Source organism: Morone saxatilis, unplaced genomic scaffold (assembly GCF_004916995.1).
Source record: "Morone saxatilis isolate NCDOM2014 unplaced genomic scaffold, NCSU_SB_2.0 Contig17, whole genome shotgun sequence".
Lineage (NCBI taxonomy): Eukaryota > Metazoa > Chordata > Actinopteri > Moronidae > Morone > Morone saxatilis.
This window is the reverse complement of record NW_023339729.1, coordinates 17,511,812-17,519,228: the sequence shown is the minus strand read 5'-3', so window position 1 is coordinate 17,519,228 and position 7,417 is coordinate 17,511,812. Positions and strand designations below refer to the sequence as shown.

General features: G+C 37.0%; 1 protein-coding gene across 3 annotated transcripts in view; it reads left to right on the top strand.

The window, feature by feature from the left end:
- Nucleotides 1–7,088: 7,088 nt before the first annotated feature.
- The window catches only part of bdh2 (3-hydroxybutyrate dehydrogenase, type 2), an 8,116-nt gene continuing 7,787 nt past the window's right edge, over nucleotides 7,089–7,417 (top strand). Inside the window, exon 1 of one of the 3 annotated variants that reach the window (XM_035660602.1) lies at nucleotides 7,089–7,183. The gene's annotated coding sequence lies outside the window, so the exon portion shown is untranslated. Of the gene's footprint in view, nucleotides 7,184–7,214; nucleotides 7,237–7,417 lie in introns of those variants that run through there. The other 2 variants (XM_035660603.1, XM_035660605.1) reach the window with 2 other exon arrangements.

Here is a 7,417-nt window from a genome sequence, read left to right as displayed (position 1 = left end):
GACGGGGATAAAAAAATGGCACGCACATGGTTATTAGCATAAACTGCAAGAGCTAGTGTAGTTAGCGGGCTATAATAGCATCCCACAATTTGAAAATTGAACAGCAACAACGTTACTATCGTTAACCTGTGAAACTATTGCTGCACTCAATAAAGCTAGGCAGCCTCCCATTCAATCTGCATGAATCTAAAATGGCAGGGTCAAGTTGCAACTGGTGTTGTTTATTTGTTTTTTCCAACTAACCGCTCAGAGGATTCTTCTTCATTGACTTCTGGCCTGCTACTGCCCCCTTTCTCCGTTGACTGCAGAACGTGTGAGTATTGGTTTGAGAATAGCTTGTCAGATGGCAGTGTGAGAAAAATAGCAAAGAAATTAAGGCCTACAACAACAACAAGATGGGATTATTTATTAAAGATGGGGATATCTTGAAAGCTGGAATCAAAATTAACATTTTTCATGTTCCAAATGGCCAGGCACTGCTTGAAATAAGCTTGTAAACAGCAGCATGTGACTTTTGGGCTGTAACAGGAGAAAAATACACAATCAATCTTTACTCAATTTTGCCATATTCCTGAAATGATAGAATCCAACTCGGGCAGATAGGAAATTGTTGATGGGATTTTCCAGAGAATCTATTGAAATCAGTGTCAGTCCTCTGTCCATGCCTGCTGCTGCTGCTGGATCTCTTGACAAAACACTGAGCCATCTACATCTACCATCAACTACTACTACTACTACTTACATAACCTGTTCTCTCTAAAGTCTTTTAACAGTTGAAGTCATTTGAAATGGAAAGTCTCATCTCTATAAAGTTAAACACTAAAAAAGAAATAATAAAAGCTCAACATAATGATGGGGATGATAAGTTTGGAGCTAAATGCTAATAATTGCATACATCAAATAAGAAATAGCATTTATGTATATAAGTCCAGTAATATTTACCAAACTCAAAATATTTCCCACCTTTTGAAGCAATATTTTTTAGTATTGAGTGATATTTGGGAAAATGCCAAGAACAAAAACTCAAGAACAATGATACTCAAGGGTTGAAAATGATATATTAAATTCTATTGATGCATGAGGATGCCTTCAGGCACAGTATTGAGTGTAGGTCACCTGTGATGTAGAGATACATGTGTAAAATGGAATAGAATAGACTTGAAGCATATAAAAAGTATCGTGCAAGTGGAACGCGAGCCATTAAGTGGCTTGTATAGACAGCTGGATTGATATCTGTTCTGTCAGTCGAGCCGGAATATACAGACGGAAAGAGCTGCGGAGGTCCGGTGAAAGGGCACGAGAGAGATTGAGCTACTGGTTAGTCAATGCCGCAACACAGCCTCATACTTCGGGAAACTGGTGGTGTACACTGCGGACATTGTGAAGCTATGGCCACCGAAGAGGAGTGCCTGTGTTGCACAGAGTGGACTTACTTCACATCTCAGAGAGTTCGACTGGTCCGTGATCGTTTTCCCAAGATGGCGCCCCGCCTGCATACGTGAGCGCTACTGGTTGTTAAACTATCTTTTTAATAAACTGCTGCACACTTACAAAGTTCTCAATGCTTCAGTTTACAAGTAGGGACCCTATTATGCTACCGTGTAAGTGTGGTGCTATTTTGAGCCTTGTTATGGTATAGGAATAGCTTTCTTTTCACTTTACTAATGCCGCCGTTGACTAGCGTTATAAGGTCATAGCGGTTTGTGCTAAACTGGTCACGGTCGATTAGCATGAAAACATATCCCACAGAACGGACCAACTCGGTACGCATGTGTTATTAACCCCAGGTTCATTTTGCGCCGGAATTGTCCTTTAATGTCTATAATTCTGTTTCAAACTAGATATATAAATGTATCTCAAATTAGCTTTCCTGTATGTCAAAAGACTGATTACACTTGACTAATGAAAGAAGCCAAGTTGGTCACAGTGGGACTTCATCATTGCCAAATTGTAATTGTTTTTGCATTTCACTGTGAGAAAAATTGTCTGTTCTTATAAAAACCCTGGTTTGTGGTGGAAGCTGTATTTATGTAATTCATGTCAGTGCCCACAATAGCCTCTCCGTGTGATAACATCTTAATGTTTTCTATTTTACAGGGAGCCTGACCAGAGCAGTAATACTTCCACAATGCCTGTCAGATATCAAACTATGAACCAAGCTTACGGTGGAAATAAGACTAAATCTAGCATATTACAGTGGTGTGGTGTTCATATAGTTTATAATTTACAATCAAAGACAAGAGAGAAGACTAAATTGTTCTTCTTATTATTATTCTTTAGGATACATTTATTTTCAACATTTAAAACAGCCTCCTTAAAGTCAGAAATCAGGAAAAGAAAGCCCCATTTCCCAATTCGTAACATAAAAAAGGTATACCGCCAAGTCAGTTAGTTTTTTGTTATCTTCTTTTAGCCTTAATAAGCTTTTTTTTACGGAAGACTTACTGACTGACAACGATGTGCTTCAGTGACATTTCTTGATTAAGATGTGTTAACAGGCAGTTAGAGGAAATTAAAAATTAATTACAATTTTGCAACAACACAACCTTTAAGGCTGAAATATTAACCAAGTCATATGACAATTTGTGGATTTGCTGAAGGTTTGCACATTACATTTTATACATTTTCTCTTTCCCTCTGTTGCTACAGAATGAATATGTGTTATATACTCCCTGCTATGCATGTGCTTGTTAAGCATTGCAGAAACCCAGTAAAATAACTGAAACACACTAATTACATTACATAACACTAATGTTTGGGAACTGGAATAGTCTTCCAACATAATACTGTTTCAGTATCTCCAGAAACTTTAATTCAACTAAAAAACCTGCCTCTAAATATGTTTACAGTGGTGTATAACCTGCACCTTTCAGACAAAGGCATCAGTTTATACTTGGAAGAAGACTCTGAAGTCTCCACTTGTTCCCCATTTCTAAACTGTCACTATGCCATGGTGGGGATCCTTCTTTGATACTTCTGTAGCTCCTACAAGGCCACATTAATGTATTCTAATCTGAACACATTTACAACTGCACCACATCAGTTATCAGTTAGTTTACTGACATCCATTCTACAGTAAATTGAGTAAGGATACATATCATATCCCCACGGCTCTTTATTGAGTTGCACATATACATTAACTTGTATACTAGGCTTCAAATTCTGGCTTTTACAACAAGATAATCAGATGCAAAATTGTTTCAATTCCCCAGAAGGGGGGACTGTTTGGTCAAACGTGTTCCACTTCTGGTAGCCTGCACCACCTACAGGATAGAAAGGTAATAGCAGGAGGTCAGACCTTCAGATGTAGACATGTCTTTCACAGTCAAAGAAATCCTGTCTGGTTACTGCTGCTTTGAATCTGTCTATCTATTCTATCTTCCCAAGTGTATACAGACCCTTTTCCTCACTTTTTACTCTCAGGAACAAATGGATTAGGTATATACCAAATCACATATGATCCATTGTTTATTTACATACACTTGAAATTTCTCTTAAGACAAAGACTGTAGTTTAAACACTGTTTATGTGCTGTAATGGCTTCACATCTATTGACTCATTTGCTACAAATAAATCATGAAAATCTTGTACAATGTCTTGACAGATTGTTTTGGTTTAGATGGATATATAGCCCAATGGTGGAAAACACCTTAATTTTTTCCTCCAACTTGATCAATAAGTCATTACAGGTCACTTCTGATGCAGATTATGCACAAATGCATTGATTCTTAAACAGATTTCCAGTGATGTAGTTTCGCATTCAATAAGAGACACAAAGAATAGTTGAATCAATGCAAGAGAGAGAGTCACTAGTATGGATTAAGCCTCAGAAATCCTAGTTGTTATAAATGTGTAGTCTCCCTGCTCAAGTCAAGAGCACAGAAGACATCACCAGGTTAAAGGGACCCTTAAAGATTAAAACAATTTAGTATTGTGCTTCCATGGACTCACAAGACAGGTTACAAAGAGAAAATTAAACATCCATGAGACAGAGATATTCAGATTTTAGGCAGAGATATTCAGATTCCTTTGCCAGCCTACATTTCCTGTAATGAAACCAATTGTATGCATGAGCTTGAAAGTTCACTCCTGGACATAGTAGTATGACAAATCTCAACTGAAGGTCCCTTTGCATCACATCAACAGATAGAGTTTGAAGACTATGAGGGGTAGATGAAAGCTCTGGAAAAAACTAGTAAGTGAACCTTGAATCAAGATTTTAATAACATAACATCTTTTTACATCACCCATGCCTAATAAACGCCATTGTCTTTTAAACTCTACATCCGTAGTTTGTAACAAAGGGTTTCTATTATAGTATCCAAGCTGAAATAACGTTCTCTTTTTTTACTTTCCAAACACCAACATTCTTCCTCTTTACTCAACAATCAGCCTAGTGTGAGGCAGCGTGGTGAAAAATTGTAGACTGTAAACAGTAGACAGTTAAAGTGAGTCAAACACAACAAATGGTTTTGTGTCCAAAAATGTGATTGTCCCAAAGTTTCTACTATTATCCGCACGCATCCTATCCCTCTTTGACAGGAGGCTTTTTGCCTTGTCTTTCATTGTGGCCATGGAACAGGTATGAACATTTTTCCTTTAAACATGGTTTAGAAAACACTTATACACACAGTGCAAGCTAGTTTCTCATTGACCAAGCTCCTCCAGAGCCCCAGAAGACAAAATACAACAAGGTGAATAATATCCACCACTTGTAAATTGACATTCATGAGGAAAAGTCTCCCAAAATGATATAAAGGATTCATCTTACAAAAACAATATATAAACAAACACATACATCTTATATACATTAAGTGGGTGTTATCACTCCACCTCCTAGTTGACTCAGTAGGCCGTTTTTTATAACTATGGCAATGGTTATTTGAGGCTGCATAATTTGCTTTGAAGAAATGCATGAGGTTTTCAAAAGGCCTTGGAAATCTGGTTGGATTGTTCCTGGAAAGACACAGACTCCAAAGTCAAAACGATCTTGCTGAAATGCTTTGTGTGGGGAAACTGTGGGCTGGTCCTCCTTGAGGCTAAAAATCAAGCAGAAAAATGTTGGCACATGTGCTTTATAAAAAACAATACTGCTTTTTCATTATTAATATTTTATTTATTAATAAAAACATTTAAAAGGGTCTTCATCACTGCGTCTCTTGCTGCTTGAGTGACGACTTATTGAATGTAAGAAAACAATGAGTAAAATGAATACTGATGAGAAAATCATCCCTTATAAATTCATGATGTACAGTTTATCACTCAGAAGAAATACATGCATTCATATTATCAGTGGTGGAGTACTGAATGTAAGTATTCAGATCCTTTAATTAAGGATCTAGCGTGTAACAAGGATGTGTTGGCAGAAATAATTCATTTTCATTAGTGTATAATCACCTGAAAATAAAAATTGTTTTTGTAAAAGTCCTGAATTCAAACCTTACTTAAGGAAAAGTATGCAAGTATTATTAGCAGTGTTAAAAGTAAATTATTTTTTTTTACCTGTCTTACCAGTGTTTTATTATTATATATGATGTTTTTGGATTAAGATTACTGTTGCATTACATTTCACTGCTGTAGATGTTTACGGTTTAAATAATTTTAAATAGTTTATTTAGCAAAAGAAGTAGGACATTTTTTTTCTCAACTTATAAAGGAACTCTTAACTCACATTCACATTAAAAATCACCAAATTTGGATTCACATGGTGTTGACTGGACAGGATAGAATTGTTTGGAATTGGAATAGGAGGAATTGTAATCTGAAAGTAGAAAAATTACATAAAATAAAAAAATACTCATGGTTGCCATGTTGGCTTAACTGCAGTAGCCTGCATTCTACCACTGTATGTTCTGCATTATATTAGAATAAAGCAGAGATTATAACACAGTTTATAAGAATCATCAAGAAGCGACCAGATGAAGAGCCTATGTGATGTGTCCACTGATTGAAGTGTAACCCCTTGGGTGTGTAACAACTGCCAGTCCACTTATCTGTGTTGATGAAGAGAATGATGGCGTTCCCACTCCTCCCTTGGTCTCACTCAAGAACAGCAGTTTGGCCGGTCAAGCCTGTGGAAAATGAAAAATTGTTCATACATATTTTATCATTCGACTGCAGCCTTTCAACAGGTCACTTATTTCATAGTGTTATTATTACAGTGAGCAGAAACTGACAGGCTGGCCTTTTGCAGTATTTCAGGGCAGTTTCTTCAAAAAGAAAAAATAAACATTTCATGACTTGAAGGACAGCAGTGGAAAATAATTGGCCCTGATATTTAAAAATAGCAGAAGAGGCACAGTGAATGAAGTGAAAATTTGATTCTGATTCATAAATAATGTGCCTCACTTGTGCTTCGACTGAAAAATAAAGAAAAACAAAGAAAAAAACAGTCTCATCTCAAGGTCCATTCAGTAGCCGCTGGGAAGCTTCTGATCATATCACATGATCTTCGTTAACGGATGGAGATTCCCCAGGTGTCATGGAAATGTAGATGTTCACATTTACATTTTTCTTCTCAGCATTTCTCATCCATGATGGTTTAAGAGTTGGAAAATATGTTTAAAGCCCCAGATTAACTAAAAGTCGCACTTTTAAGGTCAAGAATGAACTTCCATACTGCACTGGACTTTCTTTATTGTTTTCTTATTTTATTTTATTTTACAATTGGCTGATGATTGTCTGACTTGGATTGATTTCTTAAATCACAAATGAAGAATAATTTACAGTTTACACCAGAAACTAAATATTAACCTCAAATGTAATATACCTTTTACAAACCATTAACCCTCCGTGGTTGTAAAATTGGGTCCACAGAGAACTTTGTGCATATCTCAAAGGTCAATTTCCAAGTCTTTTCAAAGCTAGTGGATGCCATTAACAAGGCAGTGCAGCCACCATAAGAGTCAATTCACGCGTGTTTTAATAGTTGTTTGCAAAAATATACATTGCTAAATGCATGTATTATCTTGCAGTAGAAATATCCATATATTTCACTAAACATGCCCCTGCTGTTTAAAAGAAGACACCGCACTCTCTTTTGCTCTCAATATCATCTTCTCCAAATACAAACAGCTGTCACGCACACTTCCTGGTCTGGTCGTCCAATAGCGGTGCAAGCAGAAGGTCACGTGGTGGGTCTCCGCTGCTCTTTGACGTTCAGTGTGTCGGACCTGAGCAGAGGGTGAGTGTCTGGGCTTCTACTTCACTTTGCAACCAAGACTTGTGTAGAAACAGGTGACAAACGACAATAGCAGCTCAATGCAACTGTAGAAGACACGTGTACACCATAACAGTCCCTATGAAAATATTAGTGCGAGCAGCAGCCATGTCATAGTGGCTCAGATATAGTTGGAAGCTGTCTTTTGCGTCTTCTTTAGCCTTTTATATATCCATAAATCCGCTTAAAAATCAGGGG